Source organism: Elephantulus edwardii, unplaced genomic scaffold, assembly GCF_000299155.1.
Source record: "Elephantulus edwardii isolate Elephantulus edwardi_28Jun2011 unplaced genomic scaffold, EleEdw1.0 scaffold00058, whole genome shotgun sequence".
Classification (NCBI taxonomy): domain Eukaryota; kingdom Metazoa; phylum Chordata; class Mammalia; order Macroscelidea; family Macroscelididae; genus Elephantulus; species Elephantulus edwardii.
This window is the reverse complement of record NW_006399808.1, coordinates 8,970,946-8,987,113: the sequence shown is the minus strand read 5'-3', so window position 1 is coordinate 8,987,113 and position 16,168 is coordinate 8,970,946.

Here is a 16,168-nt window from a genome sequence, read left to right as displayed (position 1 = left end):
TTTATCTGTTGTTGTTGTTGCTGATTGCCATCAAATTGAGTATAAATCATAGCAACCTATGAACAAAAAGGCTGAAGCCTTTCTGTAACTATCTTCATTTATCATATGTAAGTCCAGTGGTGAGGATTTTTGTGTTCTTGATGTTGAGATGTAATGTATTGAAGGCTGCAGTGCTTAACCTTCTCCAGCAAGCACTTTAAAATCTTCCTCATTTTCAGCAAACAAGGTTGTGTCATCTACATAATGACGGTAACTGATGAGTCTTAATCCAATCCTGATGTCATGTTCTTCTTCATAGAGTTTAGCTTCTTCAATAATTTCCCCATGTACAGATTGAATAGGTATAGAGAAAGGATACAACTCCGGCACACACCTTTCTTAATTACTTTGTTGCCTGAGTATCTCTGTTCTTGTTTGTTTATCACTGTTTTAATTAGCACAGCACTTGTCTGTTAGTTTGCTGCACTGACGTTAACAGCAACTGTGGGTTGCTGTGATGCTGAAAGCTGTGCCACACCAGTGTATCAAATACCACATGGGTCACTCATACTTTATAGGTCTTAGTGGAGATCCCAAATTAAGACAATCTAGGAAGTAAGGTTGGTCATCTGCTTCTGAAATACCAGGCCTCTGAAACAACAGAGGAACAAGGATATAGTAATAGAGGTAGAGCTCAGATTGGAAGTCAATAAAAATGAGGAGAAACAGTTGTAAACATCCTTTAATTGTTGGAACATAAAATATATGGAGTATGAATACTGTAAAACCGGAAGTTGTGAAAAATAAAATGGAATGCATGAACAGTGATATTAGTGAGATGAGATGGACTGGCTTTGGCCACTTTAAATCAGACAATCATATGGCATACTTTGCCAGGAATGAAAAACAGAGGAAGAATGGTGTTGGATTCATAGATAAAAAGACAATTTCAAGTTTTATCCTGAAGTACAATATTGTGAGTGATAAGATATTATCTATATGCATACAAAGAAGACCTGTTAACACAACTGTTATTCAAATATAGGCACCAGCAGCTAAAGAGGAGGAAATTGAAGGTCTTTATCAAATTTTGCAGTCTGAAACTGATTGAACATGCAACTAAGATGCATTAATGATAATTGGTGATTGGAATGCAAAACTTGGAAATAATGAAGAAGGAAGGGTAATTAGAAAGTGCAGATTTGGTGACAGAAATCAGGCTGGAAATAGAATGACTTAATTGTGTACATGCAGTGATTTCTTCATTGTAAATATCTTTTTAATAAAAGACAAAGGACAACTTTACACATGGACTTCACCAGATGAACTACCTAGGAATCAGGTTGACTATATCTGTGGAAGAAATCACTGGAGAAGCTAAGTATCAGCAGTCAAAACTAAGCCAGGTGTTGACAGTGCAACTCATATGCAAGTTCAAACTGAAGCTGGAGAAAATGAAAACAAGCCCACAGGAACCAAAATATGACTTGAGTCCATACTCCTTGTAACCGCTAATAAATTTTGGTCTCAGCATAGTGTTTTCAAGCTCAATCTAACCATATTCTAACATGTATTGGGATATAATTTCTCTATTTAAAAAAATATTTTTCATTGAAATTTTAATAAAAGTTTACAGAAAAGTTGGATTTTTCATTAATTTATTGTTGCACATTTTCCTCCATAGCCCCCCATGTAGCTTTTTTAAAAAAAATAGTATTCATTCATTGTTGCACAATTTCCTCCCTTCTCCTTCTCCAGTTTACTTTGCTTCTTCTGGACTGTTGTCATACAAATAATGCCTAATCATATACTCCTTTTAAACAATTCTTTTCCTTCATCTGTTCTAATGCAATGTTCATTATTTAACCCCTCTTTTCTTAATTTCCTCCCAACCTCCATGTTGGTCTTTTTTTATAACAGTGGTGCAATGCACTATTTGTCCTTTTGTGATTGAGATACTTCACTCAGCATAATGTCCTCCAGGTCACCCATGTTGTATAATATTTTATGAGTTCCTTGTTTTTCAATGTTGCATAGTATTACATTGTGTGAATATACCATAATTTTTCTATCCATTCATTTGTTGATGGGATATCCTTTCTCTTTATGGTTGAGTAATAATACTCCAGTGTGTATGTTGTTGTTGTTGTGTACTATTGAATCAGAACTGACCCATAGCTGATCCTCCAGTAGGTTTTCAGAGGCTTAAATCTCATGGGAGAAGAGTGTCCACCTCTCTCTATATTTCCCATATATTTATTATATTGTTTTTACCCTTTCATCTGTTAATAGACTATTGGGTTGTTTCTATCCTTTATTTTATGTTAATGAATTCATTTTTATTTCAGTGAAAGCTTACAAATCATGTTGGTTTTTCTTTTTTTTTACATTTTTATTTATTTATTTACTTTATGTGTGTACCGTCAAATTGGATCTGACTGGTACAGGAGGCGATTGTTCCTCCCTCTTCAGCAGAGCATCTGGTGGATTTGAACTGCACACCTCTGGGATTGCAGTGCAGTTTCCTGCCACTAGGCCACCAGAGCTCGCGAAATCATGTTGGTTTTTCATATAATCGAGAGAAATTTTGTCTTATAACGTTAATGACCATGGATCAATGTAACTACTTACAATGTCTAATTGTTGTTGTCGTTGATTGCCATTGAATAGAGCACGACTCATAGTGACCCTATGAACAAAAGTCCTGAAGCCTTTCTATAACTATTGTCATTTATCAAAGTTCATAGATTTTCCAGAGGCATGTTGTGGATGCCACTCTTGCTTCTAAACACACGAATATAAAATTAAATAAAATAAAACTGAATGTTGTTTTACTCTTCACTAAATTTACATATTTATTACTTTCCACTCTTCTGTGTTTCTGCCTTTTAGCTATTGTGGTTACGTGTCAGTTAAATATTCAGTTGCTACTCAAAGCTGGCACTTCAGACCATGAGCCATTGTGTGGGAGAAAGACGAGCATCTGCTTCCATAAAGATTCACAGCCTTGGAACCTGTGGGAAAGTCCTACTCTGTGCTTTTGGGTTATTGTGACATAGAATTGACTAGATGGCAGAGAGTTGATTTTGCTGAATTGGCATAGAGCTGCTATGATCATCGATCTATTATAAAAGCAATTTGATGCAATTTGGGGAGTTGGTTGAGCAACTGTGCACAGCTATTTCTTCTTTTTTCTGGAGCAGAGCCTGAAGTCAAGGGGGTAGGCCAGCATCAAGGAAGGAAAGACATGAAATGGGAAAGGCTGAAGACAAATCAGAACCCACAACAACCAAGTAACACCCACAAGGATGAACCGAAGCCTGCATCAGACTCTTGTGTCTCCAAATTTCAAAGATGGGAATGATCTGCAGAGGAAGTTGGGCCCTTTTTCGTGAAACAAAACACATGCCTGTTCTAGAAGTTAAAAAGGCTGAAGGGGAAGAAGTTGTTTTTGTTGTTGTTGTTGATTGCCATTGAGTCATAACTGACCCTCTAGAAGGTTTTCAGGGGCAGTTAATGGTACGGGAGGAGACTGTCCATCCTTCTCCTACCGAGCAGCTGGTTGATTTGAACCACGTGCCTTTGGGATTGCAGTGGAGTTTCTTACCACTAAGAAGTGGAGGGAACTAAAGGAGCAAGAGGCCTACATGCTGTGCTGTGCCAACTGTGAGAGACACAGATCCGAGATAATGTGTGTGATTGATTCCTCGCGACACACAAGCCTACACTGGTCTTCTGAGCATTAACATGGAGGCTGCTTCATTTTTCCCTTCAAATCTTGTCCAAGTTTTCTGTTGCCTATCCTATCCTAGACCACACAGGGAGGTGTTCTGAAAAAGATAGCGCCAGTGTAGCTAAGTTGACAAAACCACACTATGCCTTCAATTTGTCAAACTTTTAATTGTTCTTGTTGTTATATGTCGTTCAGTCAATTGCAATTCATAGTGACCCCATGCACAATTGCTCTGAACTCTATCCTATCATGAGCCAATCTCACTGTTTACAACACACCTAACCCCATTTCCCCAGTTACGATGTCAATCCATCTCCTCTGGGTATTCCTCTCCTGTACTGTCCACCCACCCTTCCAAGTATGATGTCTTTCTCCAAGGACTGGTCCCTCCCCACAACATGCCCAAAGTATGTAAAGGGAGCTTCAAAATTATTGCCTCAAAGGAGCAACTTGGTTTCACCCTCTCTAGGACAGATCTGTTTGTTCTCTTGTAGTCCGTGGTATGTTCAATACTTGTTTCCAGACCACAATTCAAAGGTATTGATTTTTCTTCTGTCATCTTTAGTCATTGTCCTGCTCTCTGACACATGGCAAGTAATTGCGAAGACCGTGTCCCAGATTAAGTGCATTTTAGTCTCCAGACTGACATTCTTGCTCTTCCACACTCTGGAGAGATCCCTGACAACATATTTTCTTAATTCAGTTAATCTGTTGATTTCCTAACTGCTGGTGCCAAGCATGATTGATGATGGTGGAACAGAGAAATAATCTTTGTTAATAATCTCAATCTCTTCAATTAGTGTGTATTATTTAAATAATTAGGAAAAATAAACAAATAGATTCTTTTAAAACATCTAATAATATCCAATATCTTTTAAATATATGAGAAAGTAATAAATTTTTCAATTATCACGCTTTTCCACTGGTTCAAATCAATAAGCAGTTCTCCAGAGGGAGACAGTGGCATTCTCCCTCCATTATGACTTACACTCTTGGAAACACAAAGGTGGCTTGCTGAGTCAGAACTGGCTCAATGGCAGTGCGTTTGGGGTTTTTTAGTATGGGAGCTCTGGTGGCCTAGAGGCAAGAAGCTGTGCTGCAATCCTGAAGGCACACAGTTTGAGGCTATCAGCTGCTCCTTGGGAGAAGAATGGACATGCTTCTCCCATGCAATTAACTTCCTCTGCAAACCCTCTGGGGTGTCAGCTATGGGTCAGTTCTGACTCTACGGTACACAACTTACAAGTTGAAGGGATTAGCTGTGATAATGTATATCACAGTGCTAAGGAATTTATATAGACATAGGGATAAGGAGAAAGAATAAACATTTAACCTGGGTTATATCTTTTTCTTTTCATAGAGTTTGTGTGTGTGTAATAGGCATGTGGTGTGGGAGGGGGCCTGGTGCTAACTAGTAGGAGGTGGGAAGGAAAGACAGGCTTTCTGTGTCCTGATCAGCCGCTTGTCCAGCCTGACTTAATGTGACAAGCATGTGTTTTCTCAGCTAAGATCTCCTAACTAATCAAGGAAATGTCCCTGACCCTTGAAACAAATGTTTTCACTGGCTGTAAGTGACCTCTAGCTCCTGAAGTCTGGCTGGACAAGGTATCGAGCAAGTCGGGGCTGTGAAAGTGCCATTTAACCTCTCTGTAGCCACATACCTCCCTCAAGCCCACAATACATACATGTGGCATTTTTCATTTTTGAAAATTGGTTTCCTCCAGTCATTTATATACATTTTACTTTATAACATTAATTACAACACGTAGTCTTGCTTATCTTCTTTCTCCTTTAGCTCTGATTACAAATTCACCAAGAGCTTTTGGAGCTCTGGTGGCCTCATGGCAGGAAACTGCACTGCAATCCCAAAGGTGTGTGATTCGAATTCACCAGATGCTGTGCTAGAGAATGAGGGACAATCTTCTCCTGTACCAGTCAGCTTTGATTTAACAGTACACACACAAAAGAATAAAATTTAAAAACAAACAAACAAAAACCAAATTCACCAAGAGCATTAGGTGGGAGAGCTGGACAGCAGCACTTGCATAAATTCTGGGAGGCCAGCTTGCCTTTAGAGAGACACCTACGTTTTCAGGCGTGTGGGGCAGCTGCTTCCTGATTTGGCTTCAATATCTGCACCATCACCAACTGCAGAGGAGAAGAAATCCATGGCAGGACAAACTGCTCCTGCTCATACCCCTGGAGAGAATCTAAGTGTTTCTAGCTTGTGTTTGGTTAGAGGTGCTTTGCTACACCCCCAAGCCTCTTGACAACCTGCAGAGGAGGGTTCAGGACTTGGCCAGGTACAGATCTCTTGAGTTAGGTAGAGCTTTGTGTGAGGAAGGAGGGAACAGTGGTAGAATTCTTGCCCTCCATGCAGAAGGCCCTGGTTAGATTCCTGTCTGACACATCCCAAGTGTAGACACCACACTTCTGTCAGTTGAGGCTATGCTATGATGCTAAAGAGGGTTCTGCAGAGCTTCCAGATTAAGACTAGGAATAAAGGCCTGGCAATCTATTTATAAAAATTAGCCAAATGAAAACCCATCGATCACCAAAATCTGGTCCACTACTGACCATGAGAATGTGCAGCATCAAGCAGCATTTCAGTCTCTCCAGGAATCAGGCACTGACTCAACGGCAATTAACAAGAGGAAGAGAATTATTGGAACTTGAGTGACTACTTCCTCCTCTTCCTGGAAGCCCAAACAACTCCAGCTTTTCAAACCCTGAAGTTAGGTTAAAATGAACAACACAAACACATGTGTAAAGAGAGGCCTAATGATAAGAACAGTGGTTATCTGTGGGTGGCAGGTTAGATTGACATGTCTAAACCTTACACTTTTAAAGACAGCATATGTAGTGCTTAAGCACTGAGTTTTTGCAGAGCAACCATCTGGGCACAAATATTATCTTTGCCTAATACTAGGCATGTGGCTTTAGTTAAACTTCATTACCTATCTGAGCTTTAGTTTGCTCTTTTAAATGTTCTGATACCTAAAGGCAAGTAGTTCAAATCCACCAGCTGCTCCAAGGAAGACAGATTGGCAATCTCCTCGCACATGATTTATAGCCTCTGAGTCAATTCTAACTCTCCAGGGCTCGGCCGTGGCCAACAAATTGTAAATCCAGCTAATGACATACCTACTTCATAGGGATATTGTGAAGTTGGATACAACAATGCACATTAGCTGTTTTTGTGTGGTGTCTGACACAAAGGAAACACTCTATGTTGAGAATTTATTATTACAACTTTGTATTTGGAGGCAGTCATCAGAACAGAGCACGGGAACACCGCATGGTTCAAAATTGGAAAGGGCGTATACCAGGGATGCACCCTATCTCCATACCTTTTCAACCTGTATGCAGAACAGAACATCTGGGAGGCTGGGCTCTACAAGGAGAAATATGGGGGCAAGATTGGTGGAAGATCTATCAACAATCTGTGTTATGCAGATGACACAACCCTGCTTGCTGAAACTGTGGAGGACTTGAAGCACCTGCTGCAGAGGGTCAAGGACTGTAGCCTTCAATATGGCTTGAGGCTCAATGTCAAGAAGACAAAGATTCGCACCACTGGGCCAATTGGCAGCATCAGGATGGATGGTGAAGAGATTGAGATTGTTCACAGCTTTAGTTTGCTTGGCTCCACAGTCAATACTCTTGGCACCAGTAGCCAGGAAATTAAAAGGCGCATTGCCATGGGAAAGTCTGCTGTTAGGGACCTCACCAAAGTACTGAAGAGCAATAGTGTCTCTCTGGAGACTAAGGTGCGCCTGATACAGGCCATGGTCTTTGTAATTACTTGTTAGGCATCAGAGAGTTGGACAATGACCAAGGAGGACAGAAGGAGAATTGATGCCTTTGAGCTGTGGTGCTGGAGAATAGTATTGAGAGTACCATGGACTGCTAGGAAAACAAACAGATTTATCCTGGTGTTGTTGTGTTGTTATGTGCCGTCGAGTCACCTGTGACTCATAGCGACCCTATGTACAACAGTCCTAAACTCCGCTCTGTCCTGTGCCAATCACACTGTCTCCGACACTCCCATCCTAATAATCCCAGTCACTGAGTCAATCCACCTCACAGAGGGCCTTCCTCTCCTGCGCCGTCCCTCCACCCTCCCAAGTATGATGTCCTTCTCTAAGGACCAGTCTCTCCTCACAACATGTCCAAAGTATGTTAGACTGAGCCTCAGAATCCTTGCCTCCAAGGAGCCACCCGGTTTAAGCCTTTCCAGGACAAATCTGTTTGTTTTCCTAGCAGTCCATGGTATTCTTAATACTCTTCTCCAGCACCACAGCTCAAAGGCATCAATTCTCCTTCTATCCTCCTTGGTCATTGTCCAACTCTCTGATGCATAACAAGTGATTGCAAAGACCATGGCCTGTGTCAGTCACACCTTAGTCTCCAGAGAGACACCATTGCTCTTCAGTACTTTGGAGAGGTCCCTAACAGCAGACTTTCCCATGGCAATGCGCCTTTTAATTTCCTGACTGCTGGTGCCAAGACTGTTGACTATGGAGCCAAGCAAACTAAAGGATTAAACCGGGTGGCTCCTTGGAGGCAAGGATTCTGAGGCTCAGTCTAACATACTTTGGACATGTTGTAAGAAGAGACCGGTCCTTGGAGAAGGACATCATGCTTGGGAGGGTGGAGGGACAGCTCAGGAGGGGAAGGCCCTCTATGAGGTGGATTGATTCAGTGACTGGGGTTATTGGCTTGGGAGTGTCAGAGACAGTGCGATTGGCACAAGACAGAGCAGAGTTTAGGGCTGTTGTGCATAGGGTCGCTATGAGTCGCAAGGACTCGACGGCACATAAAAACAACATATTTGCTTTTTTAACTTTTAAAATTTTAATACTTTTTTTAAAATAAAAACATTAAAAACATGTCTGGCTCTGAAGGGGAAAGAAACGGTGTAAAAGGACACAAGGAGTGTTAGGAGTAAGTGGGTAGAAGGACTCAGTCATGAAATCATGGGATTTTGGCCCCAAGCTAAGGAATCATCTCTCTCTGCCCTGGGACTCAGCCTTCTCCACCTCTAGCTCAGATACTGTGGCCTTAATTAGCTCTACCCTGGGGACAGCTCTGTTTCTCAGAGAACTGGGGGGTGGGGGCACAGGACGGGATACTGGCCCCAGGGGCTTTCCTGCCATGATCTGAGTCAAAGGTGACCTGACTGGTTGAGCACCAGGCTGCAGTCATCCCATCTTCTGCCCTATTGTGATGTGACTGTGGGTCCTGGTGGAGAAGTCCTTGTAAAGATGATCTCATTAAAGGTGGCTTCTCTTTTGTCCTTGATGCTGGTTATGCACTTTGTTTTCAATGATACATTCACTGTTATGACATCACCAGGTAACACTAGAAAGGGGACTTGGTCTCCCAGGATGTGGGCCTCTCTCCCCTCTCTGGGGTTGCTCCCTGCCTCTCAGTGGATGAGGACCCTGGTGCTTAGCACACACACAGTGGCTTTTGCTCTTTGTCACAGTGAGCATGCCTCCCACGGCCTCCTGGCCACACATTCTCCCATATTTGGGGGTGAGCTGGAGTCACAGAGGCATGTGGGTTTCTGTTTAAAATTCCAAAGCCAGCAGGGCGTATATCATCCATTTCCTCAAATCCAGCATGCTGTAGAGCATGAGTCAGAGTCAGATAAGCTTCTTCCCAGGAGAAGCCGTGTCAGTTGGTTAGTGAATGTAATTAAACGAGGATAATGCTCACTGGCATTAGCTGCAGATTAACGCGGAGGAAAACAAAATCTCCATCTTGAGTTTACAATATTTCTGCCAGGTCTGCACAAGCTCCCCAGGTTTCTCTGAGCAGAGAGGGCAACCTGACCTAGATGCAATTTAGAGGCATGGAGACCCCTTGATTAACACCTTCCCTCTACGTGAATGAATAATGCAGGGGAACTGGGGGGGGGGAGGTGCCAGTTTACATGAGGCATATATGTTTTTATTGCCCTTAAGGTATTGTTTTACGGGGAAGGATGTCACATGTTAACAAATAGAGATGAGGTTTACCCCCCAGGACAAATTCTATGGAAGTGGAACATGGACAGGATCTGATCAGCAATAGGGAACAGACTTACTTTGCTCTGCACATTAATGGGTCTTTGGGGGAAGTGACACGAGATTGTATTCTTTCTGCCCAAATAGGATGCGAGAGACTTTTCCAAATAAGGAAGTCTGGCTGGAGTGTGTGTGGCCCAGGCAGCAGTGTTGCTGGAGTCCTAACTTAGTAAAGTCTAGCGGATCCTCTAAGCCAGGAAGCACTTAGGGACTCATTAGCGCTCTGCACAGCTGAATCGTTTGGGTCACTGAGAGGGTGCCAAAAAGTGCTGTGGGAATCAGGTGCACAAAATATAACTCATAGAAAAGGCAAAGCTTTGGCACATCCCTACTCTCTACATTCCCTTCTTTCCACTCTAGAATCCCACTGGGACCTGCTTTCTCTGTGGAATGGAAAGGGGATGTGGTGATTCTTTGGACTCTAACAGACTTGGCCTAAAATTCCAGCTCTCCACCTCAGAATCTGTGTGAACTTCAGGAAGTTACTCACCTTTGGGGGCCTTTTTCCTTTCTTTTAATTTAAAAATGATAAATAAATTTTTTATTTTATTATTGTGTGTGTGTGTACCATCAAATCGGATCTGACTGGTACAGGAAGAGATTGCCCCTCCTTCTCCAGCAGAGCACCTGGTGGATTTGAACCTTGTACCTCTGGGATTATAGTGCAGCTTCTTGCCACTAGGCCACCAGAGCTCCAGAGAAATAAATTTTATCTAGTGGAATTGTGAGGAATAAATGATCAAATAAATTATTCTGCCTTCTGTTTAATGTCACTAAGCTGGCCAAGACTCATAGTGACCTTGGGGACAGATCTGAACCTTGTACTATCCTGTGTCATCCGCATACACTCTGGCCAATTGTTTTAGTCACTGTGTCAATCCACCTTGTTGAGGGTCTTTCTCTCTTTCACAGACCTTTCTCAGCATGATGTGTGTGTGTGTGTGTGTGTGTGTGTGTGTGTGTGGTGTGTATGAGATAAAGTTTCACCATCCTTGACTCTAAGGATCACTTTGGTTGTACTTCCTTCAAGAGAGATTTGTTTGTTCTTTTGGCAGTCCATGGGATGGATACTCAATACTCTTCTCCAACACCATAATTCAAAGGCATATATTCTTTTGTCATCCTTATTCATCATCCAACTTTCACATGCATATGGAGCTATTACAAACACCATGACATGGGTCAGACACGCTTGAATCTTGAAACTGATATTGTTGCCCTTTAAGACTTTTGAGAGGTCCTGGATAACAGATTGTCCCAGTGCAACACATATTTTTATTTCTTTAACTACTGGTACGAAGATTGTTGATTGTGGATCTAAGGAAAATGAACTTGTTGACAACTTCTACCATATATCGTGGTGGTGTCTATTGGTCTGGTGGGTTAGGATTTTGTTTTCTTGATGTTGAGATGTAATCCATATTGAATGATGTTATGCATACTACATTCTATCTTCCCAAACAACAACAAAAACAACCTCCAACTTGTGTTTAAAGTATTCATGTCAAGATACCACAACCTCTATAATCAGAGGAGGCATTTCAACCCTAATGCAATTTGAGAGCCATAGGAACATTGCTTAATTAATACTTTCCCTCTGTATGAATTAAATAATGTAGATAATAGGTGCCCTTTCTCAGGAATGAAAATGACTCTTATCTATCACTCTCCATACAAACAGAACACCTTAGTTTGGGGTGACTGTCCTTAGCCAGGGTTAGGAAAATCACAATGATGTTAAAGTAATTTGCGCTAAGGTATGAATAACTACAGTAAAAATGTACTAACTCACATGAACTTCTAACTGCTGTGGTCAAGGATATTGTAAGTGAAAGGAATTTTCTTTCAAAAAAGTATTGCTGCTAGCTGCTGTCAAGTAAAATACAAATCATAGTGACCTTGTGAATACGATATGAAGTCTGCCCTAACCTCTGCCATCCTCTTTTTTTTTTTTAAATATGGAACGCTTCACGAATTTGCGTATCATCCTTTTGCAGCGGCCATGCTAATCTTCTCTGTATCGTTCCAATTTTAGTATATGTGCTGCCAAATAGAGCACTCTGCCATCCTCTTTATCTTTGCTACACTTGAGTCCGTTGTCACAGTCACTGTGTCAATCCATCTTGTTGAAGGTCTTCCTCTCTTTCACTGACTCTCCACCTTTCCAAACATATCTTTTTCCAAGGAGTGGCCCTTCCTAACAATATGCCCATAGTATATTAGATAAAGCTTCACTATCTTTGCCTCTAAGGAGCACTCTAGCTGCATGTTCTCCAGTACATATTTGTTCATTGTGGATCCAAGTAGGATGAAATTATTGATCATATTTTCAAAACTCTTTAATTTATACCAACTCTGGAAACTCTATGAACTTTGAGAAGCGATGGTAGTTATAGAAAGACTTCAGGTCTTTTGCTAGTAGGGTCGTTATGAGTCATGCTCAACTCAAAAGCAATCAACGACAACAATAAAATGGCAAGAGGGAACTATTATAGCCTAGTGGTAAGAAGCTGCACTGCAATCCCAATGGCACGCAGTGAGAATCCACCAGCTGCTCTGTGAGAGAAGGATGGGAAATCTCCTCCAGTGTGATTTATTGCCTCTGAAATCTACTGGAGGGTCAGATTTGGGTTGGTTCCAACTCCACAGCATACAACAAGATGGCAAGAGGAGATAAATACTCCATAAAAGTCTATAGAACTTTTGAAACTTGACCAAATGGGATCATTATTTTTTCTTTCTTGATAGAAGAATGCTAATTAATTTTTTTTCATTAGCGGTCTTTCTTTCTTTGTTTTTTCTATTTCTTCTTTCCCCCTCCCCCTTTTTTATTGGGAAAAACATATTGGGGGTACAAGGAGGTGAGGGTTGGGGGCAGATGGGTGAGGATGGGCCAGGATGCAGTTGAAGAGCTGCACAGTTTGGTCGGTGCGGGGAGCAGGTGAAGGAAATGATGAGGGTCCAGTGGGGACCAGATGCTACAGAGGAATGACATGCATTTTCTAATAGTAATTAAACCAACTGTCTTATTGATTTCGGAATTGGATGCCGACTCTCTGGCTTCTTCATGCTGAACAGGGGAGTAGATGTAAAGGCGGGGAGGGAGGATGCTTTATCACCTTACTGGTGGTCTTGGGTTAAAGCTGCTTGCCTTCTTGCTCTGTTGGAAGATATTTTCCTGTCATTTGCTCCCCTCTGGACTGCAAAGTGTTTTCCCAGGTGGGTCCAGTGGGGATGGCTGGTTGAACCTAGAGGCTCCATCCTCCTTTGCTTCCTTAGCTGTCAGTTGTATTTCCTTTTTGTCACTGGCACTGGGTTCAGGGTCAATTCTGGAGTAAAACTCAGAGTTAAGGTTACCTATAGGAAAGGGAGCAAACCTAGAGAAAACAAACTTGTGACTTACAAATAGGAGGGCTTTGAAGGTGTTGCTTTCAGGTTTACTGGGGGGGAGGGTGGTAGAAGGTGGCCTAGGTAACATTTTCTGGATACCCTAGGCATTCTTTTTTTTTCTTCTCCTTCCCCACCCAGGGGTCAGATGGCACAATCTGGGGACTGAGGAGCTCACCCTGAGGGCCACAATGGCTCGCCCCGAGCCGGGGGCCGAGGGCAGCCTGCCCCGGGCAGAGGGCCGCGATGGCTTACCCCGAGCTCGGGGGCTAATTAATTTTTAAAGCTGTTGAGAAACATACACTCTGAGATTGCCAATTCCAGATAGCAAAAGGGTCTTTGACAGAGTGCCTTTTACCTGAAGAGCCAAGTATTGCCCCAAGGTTATACTAAAGGGAGTAGCAGTTAGTTTCAGATGAAGATCTTCAGATAACCTTCAGATATAAAATGGTATAGCCACTTTGGAAAACAGTCTGGCAAATTCTCAAAAGAATAAACCTAGAATTGCCATGCTGTTTTGATGTTATATGCCGTTGAATCAATTCAGACTCATAGCATCCTATGTGCAACAGATCTCAACTCTGCTCTATCCTGACCCAACCTTCTTATCTGTCACACCTACCCCCATTAGCCCAGTCACAGGGTCAATCCATCTTATCCAGGGTCTTCCTCTCTTACACTGTTCCTCCACCCCTCCATGCATGATGTCTCTCTCCAAGCACTAGTCCCTCCTTGCAACACGCCTAAAGTGTGTCAGTTGGAGCTTCAAAATTCTTGCTTCCAAGAGGCAGACTGGTTTCCTCCTCTCCAGGATGAAGCTGTTTGTTCTCTTAGCATTCCATGATATTTTCAATACTCTTCTCCAGCACCACAGCTAAAAGGCATTGAATCTTCTACCCTCCTGAGTCACTGTCCAGCTCTCTGATGCATAGTAAGTAGCTGCAAAGACCATGGCCTGGATCAGGTACACCTTAGTCTCTAGACTGACATCATTGCTCGTCAGCACTCTGGAGAGGCCCCTGACAGCAGAGTTTCCCAATGCAATTAATCTTTTGATTTCCTGGCTGCTGGTACCATGAGTGTTGGTTGTGGAGCCAAGCAAACTAAAGCGGTTAACTATACCAATCCTTTCACCATCTATCATGATGCTGCCAATTGGCCCAGTGGTGAGATTCTTTGTTTTCTCGCTTTTGAGCTTCAATCCATATCGAAGGCTGCAGTCCTTGACCTTCTGCAGCAAATGCCTCTGCCATATGACTCAGTAATTCCACTACTAGGGGTATACAAGAGAACGGAAAATACATGTCAATACAAAAACAAAAAAATTTCACCAAATAGATGCTGCCCTGAATGCACTCACCAGCTTGTGCCAAGAAATCTGGAGGACAATCATCAGGCCAACTGACTGGAAGAGACACATATTTGTTCCTGTTCCAAAGAAAGGTGATCCGACAGAGTGAAGAAATTATCGAACTATATCATTAATATCACATGCAAGCAAGATTCTGCTGAAAATTATCCAAAAATGACTGAAACAGTACATCAACAGAGAACTGCCAGATGTGCAGGCTGGATTTAGAAGTCTCGTAATATTAGGGATATTATATAGCTAATGTTAGTTGGATCTTGGTTCAAAGCAGAGAGTAACAGAGGAATGTCTAACTGTGTTTCATTGACTGTGCAAAGGTATGTGACTGTGGATCACAGCAAACTGTGGATAACTCTGAGAAGAATGGAAATTCCACAACACTTATGCTTATGTGAAACCTATACTTGGACCTGGAGGCAGTTGTCAGAGCAGAGCAAGGAAACATCACTTGGTCTAAAATTGGGAAGGGTGTATGCAAGGATGTGTCCTATCTCCATATCTTTTCAATCTATATGCAGAACAGATCATTCAGTAGTCTGGGCTCTATGAGGAGGAAAATGGCATCAGGATTTGGGGAAGATTCACCAATAACTTGCATTATGCAGGTGACACAACCTTGCTTGCCAAAACTGAGGAGGACCTGAAGCACTTACTGAAGAAGGTCAAGGAGTGCAGCCTTCAATATAGATTGAAGCTCAACAGCAAGAAAACAAAGATTCTCACCATCAGCCCAATAGGCAGCATCATGAAAAGACAGTGAAGAGATTGAGATTGTTAACAGTTTAAGTGTGCTTGACTCCACAATCAACACTCTGGTACCAGCAGCCAGGAAATTAAAAAGACAAATTACATTTGGAAACTCTGCTGCCAGGGATATCTCCAGAGTACTGAAGAGCAACAATGTCAGTCTGGAGACTAAGGTGCACCTGGTAAAGATCTTCACTATTATGTGTTATGCATCAGAAAGCTGGACAATGACTAGGAATGATGGAAAGAGAATTGATGCCTTTTAGCTGTGGTGCTGGAGAAGAGTATTGAATGTACCATGGACTGCTAAGAGAACAAACAGTTTCATCCCGGAAAGGGGAAAACCAGGTTGCTCCTTGAAAGCAAGGATTCTGAAACTGTGTCTGACATACTTTAAGGATGTTGAAAGGAGGGACTAGTGCTTGGAGAAGGACATTATGCTTGGGAGGGTGGAGGGACAGTGCAAGAAAGGAAGACTCTGGATCAGATGGATTGACTCAGTGACTGAGGTAATGGTAGGTGTGACAGAGACAAAGAGGTTGGCTCAGGATAGAGTAGGGTTCAGAGCTGTTGTACATAGGGTCGTTATGAGTCATAGGCGACTTGACGACGCATAACAAGAACAACAGCATAGGTTTAGTAATTGCGACGTCCTGTTACCGGTATCCTGGGTAGCGCTTCTCCAGGACTAGACCCATCAAGGTAAGCAATTCTCTGTGGCTGATGAGAACGAAGCCCAAAGGGGTCCGCTTTGCGTGGTACTAGAGGACACGGTCTCTTCCCTTGCAGCCCCTCGCGGAGCGCGCTCGCTCCTCGCCTTTCTCGCTTTCGGGAAATTTTCAGAAAGCCACAATGGCAGAAAATGGTGATAATGAAAAA